Consider the following 25712-nt stretch of genomic DNA (forward strand, 5'->3'; position numbering starts at 1 on the left):
GTATATAAAAATTCTCTGGGAGTGCTGCTAAAATATCAGGCGCAGAGTCCTTAGTTAGCCAAGTTTCAGTAAGAAACAGTATCTCAGGGAATTCTGACTAATTGAGATCATATATCTCAAGGTCATGTCAGACTAGACAGCGTTTGCTAAGGTAGGCATATAACTTTCCATAGCATACCATAGGAGTTGCAGTTCACCAAATTGAATTTTTTCCGCATTGCCCAATTTCCTCAAGTAATTGGCTGTATTGATGGCACCCATGTTCCCACATGTCCTCCGTCTTAAAATGAGGACATATTAAGCAACAGAAAATACTGTCATTCACTCAATATCCAAGTGGTGTTTGATGTAAAATATATCATTACAGATCTCATTGCAAAGTACCCTGACAGTACACATGACACTTTTATGTTCAGGCATAGCAGCATTTACTCATATCTTCTCAGAGGAGAGTTTGAAGATGGCTATCTGCTTGGTAAAAATGGCTACATGACATAAATCTCCTAAAGGTATAAATTATATATATTGCAACCACATTTCCGAATGTTTTGTAGGTGACAGTGCATATGCCCTGAGATCATGGATATTAACTCTGTATCTACATCCATCAAGCCAAAGTGAGGTATGCCACAATGCAGCACACAAACCAACCCTATCTCTTCTTGAGATGACATTTGGTCTATTGAAGAGAAGTTTTCACTGTCTTCATTAAAGTGTGGATGCCCTCCAGTATTCCCCAGAGACAGTTGCAAGATAATTGCTACATGTGTAATTCTCCACAATGTTGCAATGCGGAACGGATTGCCAGAAATCATGTCTGATGAATCTCAAAACCCACAAGCACAGGCAACACAGGAAGGTTAATTGGCAGCAGAAGGTAGATGAACGCCCATTGCAAACAATTACTTTTAAGGTATGTAAAGGATGATGTGTGTTACATTTTGCACAAGCTAAGGACAAGAAGTGCAGTGTTAAACGAATTAACCTTTATTTTTCAGGTTGTAAAGTGAGTTGTAAAATCCTTTTCACTCTGAATGTTCACATGAAAGTAAAACATGAGTACAAATGTTACTGAAAAAATGTCTAAACAATATGTGGTACAAATGTAAGACTTATTACTGTTTGCTTTGAGTATGAACTGAACTTTGTTGCACGGGTGTTGTGGAGTCTTCGGTACCAACAACACCACTGTGTGATCTGCTGCAAGGTGCATTCATTGCCTCATTTACAGAAACTCTGCTAATTGGGGATAGGTACTCACTTTTGGCATTCCCAGCTGCTCCACTTTGTACTATTTGAGTGGTCTGTAAGCTTTCTACTGCAGTGGTTATTTGCACAAGGCCCCATGTAACATCACCATTATGGTGACCCATTTCGATCTGCAGCCCTACAGTATGGCATACGAGTGTTCATGTAGCCTGTGCAAGGCGATTTATTGACCGACTCAACATATCCATATGGGAGAATAAATTAGGTTGACTATGTCTGTGCGTTATATTCTGCTTTTGCACTTGGCCACATAGATTTTTCATAGCTTCTGTCATAGAGTCCACTTTTGCCTTCAGAGACTTGTGGTATTCCTCTGTGGTTGTTGCTACATGTTGGAAGCCAGTTCTGATGCTACTTTCTATTTCAGATATTTGTTTGGGTAATTATTCGCATTTGCTTGTGTTGTAGGTGCTCTACCTTCGACATAGAGGCATCAAGACTACCAAACACCTTTGTGGTATCACCCATATCTTGTGTGGTCCCTGATCTGGGATTAGGCTGCCTGACAACATTTCAATTTTGGACACAAGGACCTATGTGCAGTTGTCTGTACCTCACTGCAGGTTCTCCCTGCATCGTCATCAATGGGCAGTGTGTGACTGCTATGTTCAGGTTACTAATTTGCCTCTCGGGTGATGTATATGGCATAATGGACTAATTGGCTTCTTCATTGCACATCTGTGCATCTTCCTGACCCTCTCCTTCAAACTCATGTTATGTTCTGTTTGTGCTGGAACATCTGTATAGAGATTCAATGTGTAAATGTATGTAAATAAATGTTGCTATGTACACTTTTGTTTGTATCATTTACAGTATGATAAGTGTGCTTTGTGCTGTAGGTCTTCATACTGGAGTACTATATAAATCATAATGCTCTGCAAGGGTAGGTCTACAACTTTTATTGGTGTTATTCTTGTATTCTACCATAGCTAAACATTTCCCAGCCTAACTTGTTTACAATATTGCCTCACATATTGATGCCAACATGTTATTGTGACACTGTAAGTATATGTATCACCCTTTTGAAGTAGCAGGAGTGTCAATGTTGCTGAGTCCAGGCACAGGTTCTGGCTCCAGGGTGGTCTCGATACTTTCCTCAAGAGGAGTTGGTGGTGGCTGAGTTGGAAGTCCTCTAAACTATGGGTTGCCAACTTCTGTTTTGAAATTTTAAAACTCTGTATATACCTCATACCCTATTACATGAGATAACCACAAGTGGTGGTGAATGGTAACCCCACAATCACAACCTTTCACTGTGTGTGGTGTAGAGTTCACTAGCTCTTTAAAATAGATATGGCAATTCACTCAGAAGCACCCATTTGGAATAAAAGGAAATTAGATTAACTGGACTATTTGGAAAGACAGCACCATTGAAAATCTAGATGACATATTCACTTATAACACACTGAAATCATTTGAAACATTATGCCATGGATTCAATCTCCCAACTACACAAAGGGAGAAATATCTTAAGTTGGTCTAACTTTTACTTACATTGCACCAATACCCTAAATTCTCTCTTGACAAATCTCCACTTGCCCACTACATTTACACCTAGAAATGTTTTATAGGGTCAGCTGCAGGCATATACTGCCTTTTAATTGAGTCCCACATTTCGGACAAATGCTCTACCACACTAAAACATTGATGGAGGGATAGACTTAAAAGTCAATTCCGAGAAGGAGATTGTGAAGAACTGCTGGACACATATAACGAAGGACTTAGAGAATATTGCATGAAATTGAACTTTTAAAAAATGTTTAAATGATGCACTGGTCGCCGGCGAAACTATTCAAGGTAAAACTCACTATCAACTCTGACTGTGGAAGATGCAACACACAAGAAAGTGATATAGTACATGCGTTCGGAAATGCCCCGCCCTGTCTAAATATTGGAACTTATTCTTGAATCACATGAAACAAAATCTTTCAACACAGACACCTCTAACCGCTAGAAAGGTTTTCTTACATTATACTTTATCCTTAACAGGCTTCTCACAACAGAAAAACAGGTGCTTCTCAACTGCTTTAGGAGTAGGGACAATAGTTATCCTAGGTCTCTAGAGAACAGAGAGAGTACTAACTTCACAAAATTGGCTAGGAGATATGTACAAAATAGCTACTTAGGAAAAAGTGATTTCCAAACTTATTGATAAACTATTACAATTCGAGGAAGTATAGGCAGACGCAGCTGGTACAGGTAAGAGTGATGGGCGGCGGGGCGGGCAGGGGGAACTCAACAGATGATGCAATAGGGAAAATGTAATAAATAAATAAATAAAACCACTTACCTTTTGCTCACCGATGTGGCGAGAACAAGTTAAGTAGTTTAATTTTTTTAATTTTTTTATTTTTACTATCCCATTGTCTTTTGACTTCCCTCCGCCCGCCTCAATGCTCTTACCTGTACCGGCCGCACCTGAGTATAGGGTTATTTTCCTTCATTATATAAAATATGTAACCTCCTTTTCCAAGGCCCCAAACATAGAGACAGAAATATACCTTTGAGAGCAACCCTAATTTTATGTTTATGTTGTGGTTTATCAGAATTGAGTGGGATATATGATAAATGATTAATATTCAGATGGTTGGGAAGAACAATATTCTAGCAAATTGAGCTTTTCAATTAAAACTCAAACTTAAAAGAATGTTAAAGAATATTGTTAATCCATAGTAAAAGATTTCTACTTCTTTATTGTTTATGTATAAAATTCAATATCATTGAATTGTGATGTATTATGTTTTGTGATCAAATAAATAAAGAAAGGAGATAAAAAAATAAACATTGTATATTCAGTTACCTGCAGGTGATATGCCAACAAAATACAGTACTGTTCTGTGGTGTCCTGTGTTATGTATTTTATGTGGCACCATGAATATGTTTTTGAATGTGGAGGTTGTACAGTGTTCTGTAAAGGATGTGAGTTGGACATTTTGAGTGGAGCGGAGCGGAGATCGGAGGTGGGTGCACTAGAACTTGGTGGCAGATTTCACTTTGTTCGGGCATAGTACCACACAAAGAAACTACATGGATTTCTGCTAGACTCCTGTGTGGTTACTATAAAAAGTGGTGAACACCACCCCAGTACCATTACTCCATGTGTATTCTCATTGGGTTCACATTGTGTCTATCTAACTTAGCAAGCTAGTTTACAAGGTAAGGTACATTTGCGCTTCTATATAACCTGCACTGGTGAAGGTATATCATGAAATTACTATATTACCTCAGTTTGATATGTTTATCTGGAAACCCACAGCATCAGACATGCACAATTAAAAAATAAGTGCTATTCAAAAATAAGGGGACATGCGCTCATCTGCTTGAGATTACATACCAGCGATCTGCCCATGCGTTACCATGTAGAGCACTCCATCCTGACTGTTGAGTCTTCCAGTGGCAATATATGGAGAAAGTGAAAAACATTAACTAAAAAAAACCCATAAAAATATGTTTATATCAAATATTAATGACCACTAATTTTATATACTTATTTTAAGTGTAGACCAAAATCTAAAAGTGCTATAGCACTATTAACTAAATTTTGGAATTTACATTTTATTAATGGAAATATAATAAATTCAATTCAAATTATTTTTCCGAAGTTTAAATTAAAAACATAACTTCCCACCTAAAGAAAAAAACATTTTTACTATGCATTAATAATGATCAAAAGTGAAGTATAGAAATAATAAAAAATAGTTTATTTTAATAAAAGCTATTGTTACATTCATTTTTAAATTCAAAAGATGGTATTCCATATTTTATAATTAGAAAATTGATATGTACAATTATACATTTTTTAACATTAAATTATATATATATATTTTATTTTACTATTCAAACAATTTAATTTAATTTCACATTAATGATTTTTTTTATTTCAATACTCTACCTCCATTATTATCCATGGGAAGATGTTGCAATGCCAATGGTTGGCCAGGTGTGGTGGTGAAAGTACTTCTGTTTTCTGGTTTAGTGGTAACTTTCATTAGGATTTTGTGAATAAGCAAAGAAGTAGTAAACTTAATGAAGATTGTAAATAACTTGAAAGTCTAAGTTACCTGAGTTAATCAAGTCCTGTGTTTCTTAGCCATGTCATAACAACTAATCATGTCCTAGTTCCTCCCTGTACATATTTGCACCTATGACCACAGTTCCTATACTTTCACTCTTCAACCACTATGCAGGACAAGCTAAATTTCCCACTGCCAAAGTTTGGGGATCTATAAACTTTGCATGGGCTGAATTTAGATTTCTGTTTCAAGTGTGTTCTGTGACATCCTTTCCACCGACAGACAGAGGATGGAAGGCATCAAGGAAATGCACTCTATCAGCAATAATGTGGGAGAGGAAAGCAACAGCAAGGTAGAAGATTGAAACTATAACTCTGTGGTAAAAAAAGATTGCTCTTCACTCTATGCATCAAATTTTACCCGAAAAGTCAGAAGGACTGACAGGTCTGCACTCTTCATGGATAGTGATATAACTTCAGATATTTAAGAAACAGTCCATTATTTTGTTTTAGAAAGCATTCAATATTTTGTTGCAGATCTCAAACAAAATATAGTCATCCAACACTTAAGGATAATGTTACACATTTATGGGCCATATGTATCAAGCCTTTTGCGAATCGCAAAGGCCGAAATTTGCAGAATTTCGGCCTTTGCGAATCGCAAACGGCCTTTTTGCATGTTTTGGGATGTAAGAAATAATCCCAAAATAAGGAATCGTAAATATTTGCGATTCCTTATTTTGCCATAGCATTTAAGGAATCGCAATTTTGCGATTCCTTAAATGCTATGTATGTAGCATTTTTGGGTTGCGAATTCTGGTTAAGAATTTGCAAATTACCACCAACTTGTAGTTGATGGTAACTTGCGAATTCTTCAAAAAATGCACAATTTGGCATTTTTGAAGGTGGCAGGTGATGCACACACATGCCCATAGGGCATGTATGTGCGCCATATGCACACACATGTACATTTCAGGGGTGCAACAGGGTGTCTTTGAGACACCCCTGCACCCTTGAAATAATTCTCAAATTTCGATTAGCAAATTGCGAATTCGCAATTGAAGAATTATTTCGCAATCATTCCTATGGGCCTCCTGGCCCATAGTAATGCATTGGAAATTAGTCCTTAATTGCTAATTCGCAAAATGTGAATTCGCAAATAAGGAAGATTAAGGAATCCCTAAAAAATAGCGATTTTCTTCATACATACCATTTTACGATTCCTAAATAGCGATTCCTTAAAATCGCTATTTAGGAATCGCAAAAGGGTTTGTTGATACATATGGCCCTATATCTTTTCTTTTGTAAAAAAAACACTTGAAGAGAGGTATATGTAAAAACATTCATATCTATGAATTATTTGGGGAGATTTATACTTATGCTTAAGCTTTGTTTTAGATCTTAAAACTTCACCACTTTAGTCAGTTGACAGACCTATTGTTTCAAATACATAGCATATACTCTAGTCTTTGGTCAGCACCTTCCCATGAGTGGATTCTTTTTTGTCTATCTAAGGTGTCTTAAAATGTAATGGTTTACCTTCCTATTTCTGATTTTGTCCAGCTCAGGATCATTTCAGTCTCACAGTGGTCTGATTGGATTAGTTGTATTCTTCCTTGTCTGACTTTATAGGATTCCTTGTTTTTAGGCCTGGCATTAGCTAAGACCTTTTGATTTTTATAAAAAATATGTATACTATACTCAATTAGGGGCTTTTAGCCCTCTTCATCCATTTGACTGTGGTTGTGACATTCAAATTTTGCTTCCACCCACCACATTATACAACATGTGGCAATAGGTCAGCCACTAGTTAACTTCACTTTGACGGACTACATTTTGCTCTTTCACAAGGACCACATCCCCACTCACACTAGTTCCCTTCAGTGCCAGTGTTTTTGTTCTCACTTTATGAATTACTTTAGTGTTGCCTTTGTGTTTAGAGGCAATTGTGATAGCAGGATGCTTCTGATGTGAATACAGGACCCATTCCATCCTTATCCAATCCCATCTCCTGCTGATGCTGTTATGAACTACTTTTGGAGTGCTTTTCTTTTCCTATTGCTGCTAATTTACAGCATACCAGATTATGTCCATTTGAAATTGTTTTGTTTTAAGTTATCCTCTTCTTTCTTTCTTTCTATCTTTTCACTTTCTCTCTTGCTTTCCTTCTTTCTTTCTTTCTTTCTTTCCTGTTTCTTTCTTTTCTTCTTTCACATTCCTTCTTTAGCTTTCCTTTTCTTGCCTTGTTTCTTTCTTGTGTTTCTTCTTGTCTCCCTTTTTATTACTGTTCTCTCTTGTTCTTTCCTTTCTTTTCTCCTACCTTCTTTCCTTCCTTTTCTCTTTCCTTCTTCCTCCTTATTTGTTTGTTTGTTTCTTTCCTTCCTTCTTGCTTGCTATCACTCTTGCATTTCTTCTTCCCTTCTTTCTCCTTTCCTTTCCTTCTTTCTTTTCCTTGTGCTTTCTTTCCCTTTTTACTCCTTACTTTCCCTCTGTCCTCCCTCCTTTCTTTCTACTTACTTCTTTTGCTTTCTATCTTTCAATTTCCTTCCTTTTGTCTCTTTTTTCTTTCATACCTTATTTATTTCTTGAGTTCCTTCTTGTCTGCCTTCTTTGTGTTCTTTTTCTTTCCTTCTTTCTTTCCTTTATTCTTTTCTTCTTTTTTTCCTTCCTTCTTTCCTGTTTTGTTTGCTTGTTTCTTTCTCTCTTTCCTCACTTATTTACTTACTTTCGTTCTTTCTTTCTTTCTTTCTTTCTTTCTTTCTTTCTTTCTCAAAGGCAAGAGGCTGCATCCAATGGCAGGCAGATTGACTTTTTTTTAGGTCTGTATTAGGCAAGGCCTTTTGATTTTACTAAAATGATGCATATAACAAAGTTACTTATAGGGGTTCCTAACAGACTTTGTCTATTAGTCTGTAGTTTATGTCATTCAAAGTTTTCCTCTACCCACTACCACATGCAGTCAGGGGCAATGTATCAGTTCACTTTGGCCATTGGCTGTCTTCCATGTATAGGACTTACAACCTCCCACCCTTTCAAAAGGAACACATCTACACTCAAAGTAGGTCCCTTCAATGCCTGGGAGTACTATGGTAATGTGTGTTTTTTTTAGACCCCAACAACTTTTTTGCCTGTAGCAAATGTTTTTTTTTACTGATGACAGCCCAGTGTATTCCCAAACAATAACGTTTTGCTAAAACCATGACAAATCAAAACAAGAATTGCCGGAAGCCTGGAGGCCTACGCCAGACCTATTGGAAAATGCCAATGCTTATTTATTTTGCATTCAATGGGAATGCATGAATTTCCTTAGTCTCTCCCCTGTTGTTCCTGTTCCGCCCCACTCCCTGATGCTCCCTGTCCAGATTCCCATTTTTAAATACTTTTTACCAAAGGACAAGCTGCTTCGAATTGTCACTCTGCTGCTCACTTCCTTTTTGGCCCCTTGTTCCTGTAGCACCAATCTGTGCACTCTATTGTCTCTCGACCTCCTCTGCTCCCTGATGTTCCCCGTGGCGATCCTTATCCTGCTTTCTATTTTTGATGGCTTTTTTTCTCCTTTTTTGTAAGGGCTTGCAAAATGCCACATTGGTGTGTACTTAATCTTTGCACTCATGTACACGTTATTTCCCTTCTATTTTACCATTCTAACTTTCTCCTCCAAGCGAGGGGAGTAAATAAAAAATGAGTGCCATGTGGCTAAGTATGAGTGAGCATGTGTCACGAAACACATGAGTATGTGTCGTGATACATTTGTTCACATGCATCACAATGCAAGCCTACACATCTGCAGCCACCTTGGAATGAGATTTGTTTAATAGAAATCCACGGAATATGTGAATATAAAAAGCACTGGCAAAACAAAGAGCACTGCCTTATAGCACTGATTTCTGAAATCTGCCTTGAATCCTTTTGAACAACAGGTCAGAATAAACTTGTGTTTAGTGAAAGGATTTGCACATTGAGACACCGCAAACTGAATCTACACAGGTGTCCCCTGTGCAGCATCCATTTTAGGACATCCTCATTCCTCACTCCTCATCTCAACTTCTCATCTCTAGTTCTCATCCATCATCCCTACTTCTCATCCTTCGCCCTTACTTCTCATGCCTATTTCTTATCCTTCACTCCTACTCCTCCTCCATAATCCCTACTTCTCATCCCACACCCCTGCTTCTCATCCCTACTTCTCATCCATCCCATTATCCTTACTATTCATCTCTGCTTCTCATCCATCTTCCCTACTTTTCATCCATCATCCCTACTTCTCATCCTTACTTCTCATCCACCATTCCTACTTCTCATCCTGGATGTGAAGTAGGGCTGAGAAGCAAGAATGAGGGATGAGAAGTATAGATGATGGATAAGAAGCAGGTATGACAAGTAGGGATGACAAGTAGGAATGATGGAAGAGAACTAGGTTAGAGAAGTAGAGGTGATGGATGAGAAGTAGGGATGATGGATGAGAAATAGGGATGAGAAGTAGCGATGAGGACTGAGGAATGAGGATGTCCTAAAATGGATACTGTGCCCCTGTTCTGTTTAGAAGACTTTTACCAGGTAGATCTGAAAGTTGTTTATGGCAGTCAGGCAGCCATTTCTCAAATGCAAATTATGTGCATGGATGTCTTCCTATCATGTAGTTCCTGGACTGTATAGGGACCTTATTTAGGTGCTATTGTTAAAATGGGACCAAACAATAATTGTTCCCATTGTCGACTCTGTAGTCACATCGAGGTTGGACTATGCCAACATCCTGTTTTTGGAACTTCCAGTGCATGCGATTTACAGACTTCAGATTATTCCAAATGCTGCAGCTAGACTGATTTTGAGAATTTCTTTTCATCAATCTGGAACCCCTAACTTGAAACAGCTACCAGTGTTTAAACATATTGAATTCAAGGCAATAGTCCTTGCTTATAGAGCAGTGTATGCCCTGAACAGACTCAAGCCATGCCATCAATTTAGGTCACTTGAAATCTAACAATCATCTGCTGCTACAGGTCCCAAAAATTCCTCAAGAAAGAAAGGGTAGCAGATATTGTGCTTTTCTCACATCACACCTTGTAGAAGTCTCCTATGGTTTCTGTCTTCAGACATTAAAAACCTTTTTTGTGCATTAAGCTGTTCACTTAATTCTCACCCACCACGTTATGGAAGATGTTGAGTTTCAGAACGCTTCTCTGAAGCAGCAGTGTGCTTTACAAGTAGTTCAAGATTATTATTATTTATTATTTCAGTATTTGATTAGTTTTAAAGCTTGCACCCAAAGTGAGCTTGCTTTCAATTTTCATTTGCTGTTAACATTAGTTTTGCACGGGTGATAGCAGCGAGTACCAAACCCATAGACACATTATATTGTTCATTTTTAGCACCAATCAGTGGATCTAGTGCAAAAAGACAGTGAAGACTCAGAACAAATGTATGCACCTTTCTAGCTCAAGGCCAGTATCACAGCTCAGACTAAATTACTCATAACCTCCTCCTACCTGGATGGTGCATGGAGGGTCAATATGTGGAGTGATGGGCACATCGGGGGAATTCCACTATACAGGTGAAGAATACGTATTACATTTTATGTGAATGCACGACGTGAGTGTGATAAATAGGTCACAATTAGGACATATTTTTGCTTGTACATTTACTATTTGTTTGCTATTCGCAAACTACGAGTGTAATTTTATGTGTAGTATCTTTATGACTGCAGAGACTGTCCTTTCTTTTTATGAGCAGAGTTCTCAGCAGTCCTAAAGATACTACACGGGAAACAACCTTTACAATGCAGTCATTACAACGCACTTCCTTTACAATGCAGTCATTACACCGCAAATTCCTTTACACCGCATGCGATTCCAACGCAGCCATTACACCGCATGTTACTACAACGCATATCATTACAACTTGTGCCACTACAACGCATGCCATTACAACGCAATATAAGGTAAGTAATGGGTAATAGTAATTTCTACCCCTACACTATCCAACACTTAATCTACTGTTGCACACACTGGAGTTGGAATTGTAATTTTTACCTCACACAATCCAACACTTACCCTGCTGTTGCACAAAAAGTAATATGTGTTGTAATGGCATGCGATGTAGAATCATGCGTTTTAATGGATGTCGCTATGTAAAAACTGCGTTGTAAAGGCATGTGTTGTAAATGTTTGCGTTCTAACATCATACATTCATAGTAAACGCAAAACTACACTTGTCGTTTTTGAATAGCAAAAAAATAGTGAGCATATGCCAAAAGTGTAAGTTTACCTTTGTGAATATGGCCTGTAGTATTCTTCACAGTAGGGATCAGAATTTAATGGCTGCAATAAATAGCAAACAAAACGGTTGCGGTAGGGTCTAAGGGGAAAAAAATATTTATAGACCTGCCATACAATCTACACCCCCATATACCATGTAGAAACAAACAACTTGACTGTCAGCGGTCTGTAAAGTAAGAGGACTAAGTGTCTGAAAAGCAATGGATATCACTATGTGAAGGAAATGAATCCCATCAGCACACCCAAATGGCGGAGCATCATCATCAGAAGTCCCAGATGATGATGCTCCGCCATTTGGGTGGGCTGATGGGATTCATTTCCTTCACATAGTGATATCCATTGCTTTTCAGACACTTAGTCCTCTTACTTTACAGACCGCTGACAGTCAAGTTGTTTGTTTCTGCAATAAATAGCACCCAATGATGATTATTGGACAGAAATTGTGCCATGATAACAACATGAAAATCCACATTTTAATGTTTACTAAGGGAATTGTGTGAGGCGGGATGGTTCTTATCGTACTGTGGTAATTGTGAAATGTGCGGTACAAGGAGTTAAAGTGCTAACTACAATTAATTGGGACGACCGTAATTGCGGAATGAGGGTTGAGATTTACTACTGTTCACTCCAGTGGGTTTTGTACATGTGGTGGGGCCACATCTCCCATCTTTTCCTGGATAAGATAAGTGTCTGTCAGGCTGAACAAAGGTCAGCCTGCAAGACACTCTGCCTGTTCAGGTCTGCAAGACACTCTGCCTGTTAAGGTCTGCAAGACACTCTGCCTGTTCAGGTCTGCAAGACACTCTGCCTGTTCAGGTCTGCAAGACACTCTGCCTGTTCAGGTCTGCAAGACACTCTGCCTGTTCTTGTCTGCAAGACACTCTGCCTGTTCAGGTCTGCAAGACACTCTTCCTGTTCAGGTCAGGCAGCCAAGAACCATACATGCGCTGAATGTGCAGCTGCCTGGGTGCCTGAGCTGAACTTTGCCATGCTGAGGATTTCACAGCCCTTTGTGTGTGACCTCCTCAGCCTGGCAAAATTGCCTTGATGCCCTTCCCCTATTGATGTCGGAGAGCGTCACTGATAGCTTTGGACCTGAGGACTTCAGTTTTAAACCCTGAAGTACCCAGGGCTGAGTTTCAGTCAGTGACACCTCATTACAGAGTGGGGCAGGGGCGGCTGGCATTAAGAGGTGAGATGGGTCTGCTGCTAATCTCTGCAGTGACAATGCTGCCATTGCCTGGTAGTAATGTTGAAAGTAGCAATCTGACCCCCCACCTAGTGGGCACAAACATGGAAATGGAGATGTACTATTCTTTGTACTTTAATTTGACGTTTATAAAACTGCATGGTGTGCTGGATATAAAACAAATAAAGATTTTTTTTTTAAAAGAGGTGAGATGGGGGTCGCCCTGCAACCCTGGGGGAGTAACAAAAGGGTGAGAAGAAGCACTGAGCAGCCAGGAATACATTGTGTTCCTTGCTCAGTGACAAAGCTGTGTAAATCTGTGGGTTTTTTTGGAGGGGGAAGATGGCCCTTGGCCCTGCACATGCATTGGCTGGGTGAAAGATTTCCTCAACCTGGAGGCATAAATCAGGGCAGTGATGACACACTGTTGGGTGCAGTGTGTGTTACTGTAGAGAATAGACTTTTACTTTGGGTATTATTCACATGGCCCAGTGAGGAGTCGGAAGACCTCCATTAATCTCAATGACTGGGGGCAGGGCAGGCCGTCTGAGGCAAAGTAGGAGTGGCCTCTGCCTCTTCCACTGATACCCAGCAGCTCCTGTTGATGTTGTCATGATAGGTGGGCTGGGGCCCGGGGGAGGAGTCCAGCAGCTTCTTTCCAGCTTATTCTACAGTGCGGGCTACTAGTTATTGCACTGTAGCCCAGTCAACAGCCCCGGGGAGAATAAATATGTAGGTGAGTGAGTTTTGTGTGAAGTTTTGTTTTGGCCTGCTGTGGTTCACCCTGCCTTCCCTCTTGTTCTCAGTCCTACAGTAGCCACAGACATGTCATCTAGCACGTGTTATTGTAGAACCTGGCATGCTTGTTAGGCCTCACGCTCCTTCACCTAGTGGCTTTGCCAATGCTTTTTGTGTTTAGAAATGTAATCACAAAATGTGGTACTGAGGCCAAGGATTGGGAGATAATATGGTGTCCTTGCAGGAGAGGATGTGGCATAGGGGCCAGAACTGCCGACTCTGGAGTTGGTAAACCGGCATTGGCTTCACATCCTTGATTTTGGGTAAATCACTTAATCTCCCTGTGCCTACAAAAACGAATGTGTCCTTGTGTAAAATAACTTGTGCTAATGTAAAGCACTCCAATACCTTCGGGTGAGTCTGTATGTGTGCATGTGAGGCCCCCCCACCCCCTCCCTGTTAAAATTACCAGCTGCCATTGCATTGCACTTAGCAGAGGAGGAGAACTACTGTACATTCACCAACACCAATAGTCAAATCGTAGAGTTTTAACAATTTGTAACAATAAAACAATGTATTTCTGTGTTAATTGGATTTTGTTGGCTGGCTCTATCAACGACTACATTAAATTCATACATTTATCACATATTATATGAATATAGCTGGTTTCAATTTTTTGGAACTCCTTATAAGGCACAAAATCCATCCCTCTAAATGTTTCATCTTCCCCATCTATGGTTAATATTTACACATGTTCGCAAAAGTCAATGCGGCCAATATCTGTTTTTATCAGATGTGTTAACCACAGGCATCGTGAGGTATTAATGTCAGGGCCCATCCGACAGACCTCTCGGTATTGGCAGTTTCGTCTGATCTAATCTATGCCGAGGCAGGAACGTTTTAGTCAATAACTCGCGTTATTTCCTTGATGTGCTTCTTCAGGTGCCAGAACAGTGACCACAGGCCAGGAGCCCCCTCGAAGGCAGCTTTCTCACAGGGTTTCAGCCTCTCTCGCTGTCAGTGCCCTTGAATGCAGGTTCATGCAGCACCACGATGGAAGGATCCGTGTCTTTCACCCTCAATAAATATGACAAAGTACATATATTTAGTACCTTTTGTTGAGAGCATAACAGGTGTGAATTGTTTCCAGCACTGCAATATTTTTATCCCAAATTTTCGAGTAAACATTGCACTGTTTTGATAGACACTCCTGGTGTATTTCTAGGACCGTGAACCTTGGAAAGTCCTGATGGAGGGGCGGGAAGTCTAAGGCGTGTGATCAGCACAGATGTTCAAAGTGCGGCTGCAGGGGCTGAATTAAAGTGCTGGGGTCCAAATGTGTCTTAGGAACCTGCAGCCCTTGCAGCCCACTGCCATCACCAGCAGCGCCTACTGCCAAGGCTTCGTAGCACTAATCTCTAGGACATCCATGCAGAGCTGAGACTGCACGACATAACAGTACATTCTTGCCCTGAGTGATGGGTATTAAAGTGCTGCCAGAGCTCCTGTGGGTTCATTAGTACATGGTCCCTGCCAAAGTGCCTCACAGTGCCTTACACTGCAGTAGATCCATCTGTGTATTGTCTCAATAGAATCGTGACAGTAAGATTATGACAAGCTTTGTGTTTCCTACGAGCTTCCCAAAACCTTAGATATACTAACATGTGAGCATCTCCAGACAAGAAATTTAGATAAAAGTTGAATAATTGCTAACTTTTAGACTCTAGCTTAGATGTCTGCTATGGACAACGCTTAGGATGCAGACTTTTAGTGTGAATAGCATCACTATAATTAAGTAACCGTAAAGGCTAGACAGTGGCAGGAAAAAAACGAAGAAATTGGAACATTTCTCTCTAAAAAGTGCTTGAAGATTGAAAATAGAATGCGAGCTTCCCCGAATTATTACTATTACGTGCCTTATGAAGCAAGATACACTGATCAGCAGCAAGGACACAGCACCACCACTTGGCCCTTATTTGTGGTCCCAGACATAAGTCCTGGGACACAGGGTTGGCAAACACCTGCACAAATTAAGCACTACAGGCTGCTGTCCACTCACTGTTTACCATTCCTTTTGAAGACTCGTCTGAACATTACCGCAAATCAGAAGAGCGAAAAGAGATTCATGAATACTGGACAGGGTAGAGAACAAGAATTAGGGTTTCAGACTGAGGGGCATATGTACAAGGGAAGTGGCGCAATATGGCATTAGCTTTCCAGGCTTAACGCCTCACTCGTCACTTCAGAAACGCAGGGCTGCACCATATTTACAAGAATATGGTGCAGCCCTGCATTTCTCCCTGCACTGGCGCTACACTTTATAGCCTAGCGCCACGCAGCCCCCCTTGCACCATGGTGGAAGGGTGTCTGCGTGCAGGGGAAGATTGCATTTAAAGGAAGGTGCCCCTTCCGGGACACATAAACAATCTTTAAATGCCGCTTTGTAACTTCTATGTGTGCTTCTTAATACAGCACACACAGAAGTTGCAAAATGGCTTTTTTTTTAAATTATGTTTATGTGCAGAAAGTGGGACCTTCCTGCACATAAACAATCATTGGTCTTTTGCTGTTTTCATGTGTGCTGCACAACGCAACTCACATGAAAGCAGCAAAAACAAGGAAAATGAAACATTTGTCCTCGTTGCACCAGGGTAAGACCAGGTATTTCCTGGTCTTAATTCTGGTGGTGCCTCCTATTTATGCCTCCCTTGTAAATAGGAGGCAGCGCCAGAATCACTGGGTGTTGTGGTGGAATGCCACAGCAACATCCATTGCCCTCCCCTTTGACAACTAAGCATAGCGTGAAAAGGTGCCTTATTTATAAGGCAGCTGTAAGCCACGTTCAGTGGCTTAACGCTGCCTTGTAGATAAGGCGAGGCCCCTTTCGCCATATCAACGTCACTGAGAATATGTACAAGAAGAATTGGGGAAAGACCCACCCAGAACCAAAGACGTAGCAACAAGCAAAAGGGGCACCCAAGACTAAACATGAAGAGGCTATAGGTGTCCCCCCCATAAGGATAATGGAGATTTACCACACCAATAAAAGTAAAAGAAAAATGCAATGGGCATCTTGAAAAGTGACGCGTATGCTACAACGAACTGTCAGACAGTGGTCACACCACATTCTAACCTAGGAGAGTTGGCTGTGACCCCACTGTTGAAAATTACCCACTGCTAATTGTTTTGGAAGACATTCCCACATTCTGATGCCTTATAACAGGGAGTAACTCGAATGTCTCCTGAGACCTTTCACCACCTAACCAAAAAACCCATCCCAGAATTCCTTGAGTCTGACGTGGCACGGTAAGGCATCATTTAAGACCCTTCGCCGCCTAACCAAAGAACCCATCCCAGAATTCCTTGAGTCTGACGTGGCACAGTAAGGCGTCATCTGAGACCTTTCACCGCCTGACCAAAGAACCCATCTGAGAATTCCTTGAAGCTGACGTGTAGTGTAGTAATTGTTTATTTGCACGATTAATAAAAAATGTTGCAATAATTTACATAAACAGGAGAAAAAATGAAAAATATTCAAACTACTGATACAGGGTTACGATTTTGGGAGTAATCAAGTTCTTGAAAGGTTACAGTAGCCATAATTTACATAGAAGAAATATTAAAATGAATGGTACAAAATTAAGATTTGTGGAATAGCCAAGGTAGTATGGCCACTGCTCCCAGTCAATAGAAATAAGAATGGCGGCATAATATATGTGCAAAATGGCAATAGTTGGACTTGGAGGGGTGGCTTGTGTAATTGAAGTACAGTCTTGGGGATTGCATGGATTTAATTTGGGTTGTAACTGTATTGGCTCATTTTCCGCACTTTTGGGTTTTGCATTCCATGGGAGTCGTAACTGTTTGCATGGATAGTCCCCGTCCCGTATATTCTTCCTGAAGCTTGCTCAGCCCTTCCACTGTGTAGCCATGTTTTTTTATGTTGTCTTTTACCTTTATTTTTGCTATGCTCTGGAATTTGACCAGGCGGCAACTCAGCAAAACATCCTCTCCAGAGAAACTTGCTTTCACCGCTTGCCTGCATGAACGTATTTTTTTGCTATTGAAGAGTGGTCTGAATAATAATCTCTGATCACTTAGTATCTCCCTGCATAAGCATAGCTGGTGTGGAATGTATTCTTTCCCTCCCTGGAAAGTCAGCAAGTTGATGGAGACGAGGGGCGTAGCCACTGTGGCTGATGAAGTGCGGCTGGTAGTATACCTAGGCGGAGCCTCAGGATTTTCTCCTTGGGGGTTTTGGAGAAGCCAATGCATACATTCATTTGAGGCATGGCCTTAGGATAGCTCTGTATTGTGAACCAGCCATGCACCCTTCCTGAAAAGATTGCTTTGTCCTCCATCATGGATACTCTTTTGATAGTTTTGTTAAATAGCTTTTTAAAGCTCTGGGACAACCCATATGTCTCCCAGAAGGTTCATAGACCTAGTTGGTCTAATGGGTCTTCCAAGTAGCTTCTGGCAATGCCTGTCTCCTTAGTTTGCAGTTCTTCCCATCGATAGGCATTTCGGGTCCCTGGATCCCCCTTTTTAATCGTATACCATCTTTTGATATATGCTCCTTTACGAGCCAGCGCTTGCCTCTGAATCCTGAATTCTAGTCTCAGTTGTGTGGGGGATGTGTATCTGAGGAGACCAAAGATCATGCGTAGTGCTCTCAATATAGTGCCATCCAGTGTATCTGCATCTCTCCCTCTCATAGACTCGCGTCCGTAGGTGATAGATGGGATAAGTTTCACCTGAATCTCCTGAGTCAGTGAGGAGAGGCTTGTGCCGGCGATCTTGTGTTTTAGATTCCTTAGTGCCACAGCTGTTACTCTTCCCCTCCTTTTATGGCATCTCTTTGGGCTGCAAAATGTATTTTGTTGTCAATAATAGCTCCCAAGTCTTTATACTCTTGCACAGCTTCTAGCTGTTGTGTTGCCAGTGCCAGGGTTAGGGTGTTTTTACTCCCCGTGAGTTCACACTCATGACCTTTGTTTTTTCCAGGTTGATGTTCAGTCCATTTTCTCCTGAATAGCGAAATGTTACATCTAGTAAGCGTTGAAAGCCAGTCGGGGTTCGGCTAATGAGTACGAGGTCAGCCGCATATAATAGGTTTGAAAGGACCAAGTTCCCTATTTTCGGGGCGTGTGAATTACACTCATCCAGCCTGACTGACAGATCTAACATAAAGAGGTTAAAAAATGTTGGGGCGATCACACAACCCTGTTTCAGGCCCATTGTTGTTGGGATCTTCCTTATCCAATAGTCTCCTGCACCAATTTTACTTGCACCCATGTGTTGGGGTGTAAGAGGATTAACTGTTTTAATAGTAATGGGACATTCGGCTTTGAGAGCTTTAACATGGTCAAATGCTGAGCTATCATCTATAATGCATATGTACAAAGGCTGTTTGACTGCAATTGTGGCATCAATCATCAAAGAGAGGGTTAGACTGTTGGTGGTGGTCCCTATGTGCCTACAAAAGTCTGTATGGTTTAGTGGGATGGCTACGTTTTCTGTGACCAAGTTTGTTAATTCATGCAAGATTTGCCCAGCATAGTATTTGGCGTTGGTGTCTAACAGGGCTACTAACTGGTAGTTTTTTTGATCATTCCTGTTGCCTGTTTTTTATACATTGGGGAGATGATAGAGCCCCTCCATTATGCTGGAATCGAGAATGTTTGTAATATTCTTTCGAAGACTGGTTTCAGTGCTTTGGCACAGTATCCTTTATCAAGTTTGAACAGGATTGGCGGGATCCCATTAGGGCCCAGTGTTCCCTCTTGTTTGCCCTTAGCTATTGTTTTACAAATTTGGTTGTTAGTGATCGATATCGAGTAAGCTGGTGGGTTGAAAGGTTCTTTTTGAAGTCTTATTGCCCCTAGGTAAGCCGGGTTTGTGTTTGTGTTAAACCGAGACCTGGGTTCTCTGTTGAATTGAGATTGAAAAAAGGTTGCTCAAGCCTCTTTCGTATGATATGAGTTGATGCCATGAATCAATGGATTTGATAAGGTATGGATTTTCTGCCAAAATCATGAGCTATTAATCTTCATGTCATACAAGAGTTTTATTCTTCATGTCATACAAGAGTTTGGCTCACAAGCACTCATCTGCTTCCTTTTTGAGTTGCGAGATTGGTCTTTTGCATGTAGCTTTTAATTGCCTCAGTTCATTTTGGGCTCTGAAGTCATGGCCACATCTTTGTAGTTTCCGTACCGCTTGGTTTATAGCCTTCCTGAAGTGTTCTACTTGTATATTATTTATAAAGGCAGGGGACCTGTCTTGAGGATGGGGTTTTCTCCAGTTTTGTTCCTTTTTGGGTCTCGCTGGAAATGCATCCGTAAGGATGCATCCAGCTGGAGACCAGTAGCGATCACTCTGGGGGGAAGGACGGACCGAGGGTGTGTGAGCTTTTGTAGCTGGATTCGTGTGCGCGAACGCGCACGTCGCGTCCCGCGCCGTACACATCGCAGACAGACACTCGCTCACACACACACACACCCTCCCCCACAGTCACGCACACGCACTCCAAGACACATACACACACACACACGCACGCACGCACACACACACATACACAGGCCGCCCCCCCCGCACGCGCGCGCGCGTACATGCTTTCCCCCCCCGCCCGCCCGCAGCTCAGCAACGCACTCACCGGCTTCCTCTCCTCAGCTGCAAGGCCCGGCAGCAGGACTCTTCTTCCCTCCTTTGGCACCAGGGCGCAGGGTAGGCTCCTGCCTGCTCCGGTGCTCCAAACACGGCTAAAATCGCGGCTCTTCCGTGGGAGGCGGGGTAGGCTCCCGCCCTCCTACTTCCTGTTTCCTGTTGTCGCGCCGGCCTGCCTGACTTCCTGGTCGCAGGCCGACAGAGTAACGAGGATGTTTTGCGGTATGTATTTATTTATTTAATTATGCATTTTTATATAGCGCAGACTTTACCCGAAGGCGGTATTTATTTATTTATGTATTTATGCATTTTTATATAGCGCGGACTTTACCCGAAGGCGGTATTTATTTATTCATATATTTATGCATTTTTATATAGCGCGGACTTTACCCGAAGGCGGTATTTATTTCTTCATGTATTTATGCATTTTTATATAGCGCGTACTTTAAAATTTTGGTGCTTTGCCCCTTTGGGTAATTAATTTGAGTATTTTAGCCAAAGATGGCACATAAATCTTTTCTTCGTGCCAAGTATTAGTTAAAAACTCTGTCTTGAAAGCTTCCAGGCCCTTCTACATACTTGTTAGCTCTGGGTTGTTTTCATAAAACCTCACTTGAGTTCCTCCATGTCATTGGTGCGATTTTCCCACAGTCTTGCACGGGACGTGCATGAGAGAGAGTGAGCTGGGGCTGCTTATAGCCATTGTTTAGTCTAGTGAATGCGTGTTTACATCCGTGCTCTAGATTTATAGGCAGCCATGGGGGGAAAACAGATTGTGCCAGATTGATTGAGGGCATCAGGTGAAGAATGTCTTCTTTTTACTGTCCTTTTTCTTTACAATTTAGTGTGTGCTTTCGCTTTTTAAATGTAAAAACGTGTCATGTTTGTAATATAGTTGACAGTCTAGTAGCTGGGGTGGGCGGAGTAATAGAATAAAGCTCCAGTGATCCTAAGCAATGGTGTCTGTGGTTATTGCTAGCAGGATGCTACAACTGGCGACGAGGGTGGGATAGAGTAAAACCCACAAGCCACAGCACCTCGAGAAACCACCCTGTCCCCGCAGCGTCGAGAAACGAGCTCCGCTGCTGAATGAAATTGGTGCCGAGAAGAGGAAGTCGGCAGCGAGTGACCCCGACCCCAAAGACGCTGGGGAGCATGAAAGCATTTTGCGCCGAAAGCGCGAGTCCCGCCGGATACGTGGTGCCTAGCATCCCAAAGGAAACAGGAGTCGGGAGCCCACTCCGACCTGTCCAGTGCCCCCAAAGTGCAGAAGAGGTGCCCTGGCGAAGAGGACACTGTCCCCAAGAGCCTTCTGCCAAGCGCGGCTGAACGCGCTGGAACCGGAGCCTGGGTGCCGTCGGAAAACCTCACGCCCGATGCGTGAGGTTTGGCATGCTGTCGGAATAAGAGAGCGGGAATTCAGGAATCGAGTTGGGAGCTCACCCCAACCCGATCTGGTGACTGTGGTGGCCAAGAGACGAGTAAACCCTGGGGTAGATCGCCCCACGAAGGCCTGCTGTCGCGCGCTGCTGAGCGCGCAATAATTGGAGCCTGGACTCCGATGTCGGAGGATCTCACGCTGGATGCGTGAGCATTGGCCTGTCGCCGCCGAGGACTCTGCAAGGGACGGCGGGAGCCCACCCCAACCTCACCTAACTGCAGTGGCGACCTGGGGGAGCCGAATTAGGAAGATACTGCTCCTAGAGACAATGGCCGGTGAGTCCCGAGTGAAGAGAGGAGCTGAATGCTGAGAGAGAAAGTAGTGCCTGCAGACATCCACGGCGGCCATCTTTGAGTCAGGCGACTTCTGGGACATCCTCCCTGTGCAAACTATAGGCGGCCATTTTGAAGTCAGGCATTAAGCAAAGTGAACAAGCACTGGCAGCAGAAGGAAACAAGCATTGGTAACAAACAAGCATTGGCGATAGAAATAAAACAAGCATTGGCGATAGAAATAAAACAAGCATTGGCGATAGAAGTGCAGCAGAAGGAAACAAGCATTGGCGATAGAAATAAAACAAGCATTGGCGATAGAAATCAAACAAGCACTGGCAAACAAACAAGCATTGACACCGGAAGACCAAACAAGCGTTGGCGAAGACCAAACAAGCATTGGCAAAGACCAAACGAACATTGGCGAAGAACAACCAAGAACATATAAACAAGCATTGGCCAATCGAAGGAAACAAGCACTGTCAAGAACCAACAAACAGGCAGTGGCGAGTAGAAACCAACAAGCACTGGAAAAGCAAATAAACACACATTAGCGAGAAACAGCGAACCGGCATGAGCACCTCCAAAGGTGATGGTGAACACATACCGAAGGGCGTAAAGGGGAGGAGCTGCTGGACAGAACCGCACGAGGTTCAGAGGAAGGCAGGACTGCGAAGGACGGTCCCGGAAACAAGCACAACATACACGGAGGTGACTAAAGGACTTGCACTAGCCTCACCGCGGAGAAGGAGCCCTGCGACTGGCACAGTGCGGCTGGATAGTGGACATCTCGGAACGCAGGAAATCCAAGTTCTAGTCACTGGCGCATACGGTGGTGGTTGCAAGGATTAGTAACGCCCCAGCAGATGACCAGACCCAAGGCCTTGACCAAAGAGGATTAACTAAAAACTACGAGAAGCCGAGTGAGCAACCCGCCTGAATACAATCAATCAGAATCCTCTTCTCATGGCGAAGGAAGAAGTAGCACAACGACGCAACCCTTGCATCAGAGCACCACCCCCAGGAATGCAGTATGATACCTGCAGTCTGTGTCTTGAACAAAACCGATGGCTGGCGACATTGGGTGACTTCCTGGATGCCAATGGTGAACAAAGAGAGAGGAAATGTCTAATGTTGCTCCTCCATTTGGTGGGTCCAGAGGGCCGATGCCCAATCGAAACATTTTCCAAAGAAGACACAGAAATCTATAAAAGACTCCAAGAAAAGCTATGTGCCCGTCTCTCCGCACAAGCGGAAGTGGATCAAGAGCGCATCGCTTTCAACACAGCTCGGCAGGAACCAGGTGAACCATTGCCAACTTTCATCACTCGGTTGCAAAACCTGGTGCAAGGCTGCCACTTCAACACCTTTACGAACGAGGACGCAGTTCGACTCCGGATAATTGAAGGCTGCGCAAACCCCGACACAAAGCTCAAGATCTTGCGAGGAAAGTGGTCGCTAGAAGAAATAATCAGGAAGGCTGAAATTGGAATGCACGTCAAGGCAAGAGACAAATCAAGGGACCCGAATCTGAAGGCAAATTATCAAGTCGCCCGGACAGATGAAACTCGGAAAACAGACAAAACAAAAAAGAGAGAGAGGGAAGGCAGACCAATGAAAAGACAACGGCAAAGACACAATGACAAGGAGTACTCTGAGTCAATCAGTCAAAGGACAACCTCAAGGAGTTCTTCACTCTCAGGGTATCATCCAAAGTCTGGCCAACGGGAGAGACACAGTGACAAGAAATACTCCGAGTCAATCAGTCAAAGGACAACCTCAAGGAGTTCTTCACCCTCAGGATGTCATTCAATGTCTGACGAGGGGGGAGCGTCCAGTGGGACAGATAGCACCCCTGGACAAAATGGCAACTTACACAACAAGAGAGTAAGGAAGACAAACTATAGAAGGAGAGCTCCGAATGGTCAAAACTGGAAGTCGGCGCAGGAACACTCTTCGTCAAGTTGTGAAGAGGAGTCTGAAGGAACATCATCCAGTAGGAGAACGCATCACACCCACATCATGGGTATCCGAGCACCAAGTAAGTGTGAAGACGAAATAGGTCGCATAAGACGAACCGACCCTCCCCAACAACGAACAGGAAAAGACCAACACATCAATGACACCGGGGACAACAAAGAAAATGAGAAGACGCCAGTGACACGTGAAAAGGGCAAAGAGGGAAAATCTCAGGAGCCAACACAAAGAACAAGCACGTGGTCGTTGAGCAACTTCTCGAAAGAAACAGTGCCAAAGACAAGTCGACGAAGGCGCCCGGAGAATCGCTTTAAAGACAACCCCGAGCCAACGAACAACGTGTCACGGCCCACTCAGTCCAGACATCCATTACCCGACACACCCTCAGAGGAACGCTTCAAAAGGAGAATGGCCAGGAACTTCTCTGATTCAGAAAGCGCGTCCGTTCGATCCTGGAAGTCGACAAAAGACTTCTCTGACCTAGAAAGCACGTTTATGGCCAGGAACTCCTCTGGTTCAGAGAGCACGTCTGTCCGATCCTGGAAGTCGACAAGAGACTTCTCTGACTCAGAGGGTTCGTCTGTTCAATCCCGTGAGTTGACCGAGTCATGGTCCCGACAACAGTCATGGCGTCAACCACCCAAACGCACCATGGAACCAAAGGACATCCTTCACGTCAAGAGCAACACGTCACACACTAAGGACTCTGAATACTCTGTCATGTCACAAGACAATCTGTCATGTCAGTCACAAGTACATCTGGACATAGATCAGACACCGTCACCCTTGAAGGGGTCCGCGAGGCTGACCCAAAGGACCTACAAAAAGAAAACAGAGACACTGGACCTTAGTCACCAGATGGGAAGGGACCAGCCATCCACTCCGCAAAGAAAACCGGACATGTCGGCAGAGAGAGATCATCAGATGAGAGAGAAACATGCCTATGCACAGATAGCCCACGAGCTCGCCAGACAACCCGAGGCCGTGAACAAGTTATCGAGCCACACCGTACTGTCTGGTATGTATGACCCTGGATTGGAGAGCAGTGTTGCCCTCGACTGGACAAGACGAAAGGAAGTAAAAGTAGATGCTGGTGCTCAGAAGAGGACCCGAACATTATCCACTCATGAAAACGATCGAGCATCTGAACCAACCGTTACACCGCAGGAAGGAAACATGATGACTGCGGAGTGTGAGAGTAAACAGTTCAAACGCAACGTGGTCAGGAATGCCCTGATCCAGACAACAGAAAGACTGACCAAAGCCAAGCCCACCACTGATTCGACACTACTGAGGTTTGAAGAACCGACTGTCCGCCGACCAGTGTGGTGGATTGAAGAATTGCGAACACTGAAGACATTAAGCTCATTTTGTTAAGAAAGGGGGAGATGTAATATAGTTGACAGTCTAGTAGCTGGGGTGGGCGGAGCTAGGTGGGCTGAGGGGAAGAGGAGGGGTCAGTACAGGATGAGGGCAGTTAGAGTAGGGACAGGGTACAGGCTAGATGTAATAGAATAAAGCTCCAGTGATCCTAAGCAATGGTGTCTGTGGTTATTGGTAGCAGGATGCTACAATGTTCAATCATTTTTTCCAGAAATCCTGTCAGTAATGTTTCATCCCCAGAGAAATCTGCCTGCACGTGTGCTTAGATTTGTATTAGATCATTATGCTGAAATGTGAAAAATTGCTGCTGTTGAAGTACTTTAGTGTGTTTATTTTTTAACAGTGTAATAGTTCAAGTTTTATTGGAACTAATAGTTCTGTTTTATCTAACAGTTTGAGATCACCCCTAACCCTTTATGTTGAATGGCTACACAGCTGCAGTATTGTTCAGTATTGTTTCTCTCATCTTCTTTGTGTCTTTCTCTAA

The sequence above is a fragment of the Lissotriton helveticus genome, chromosome 6 (assembly GCF_964261635.1).
Source record: "Lissotriton helveticus chromosome 6, aLisHel1.1, whole genome shotgun sequence".
Taxonomy (NCBI): Eukaryota; Metazoa; Chordata; class Amphibia; order Caudata; family Salamandridae; genus Lissotriton; species Lissotriton helveticus.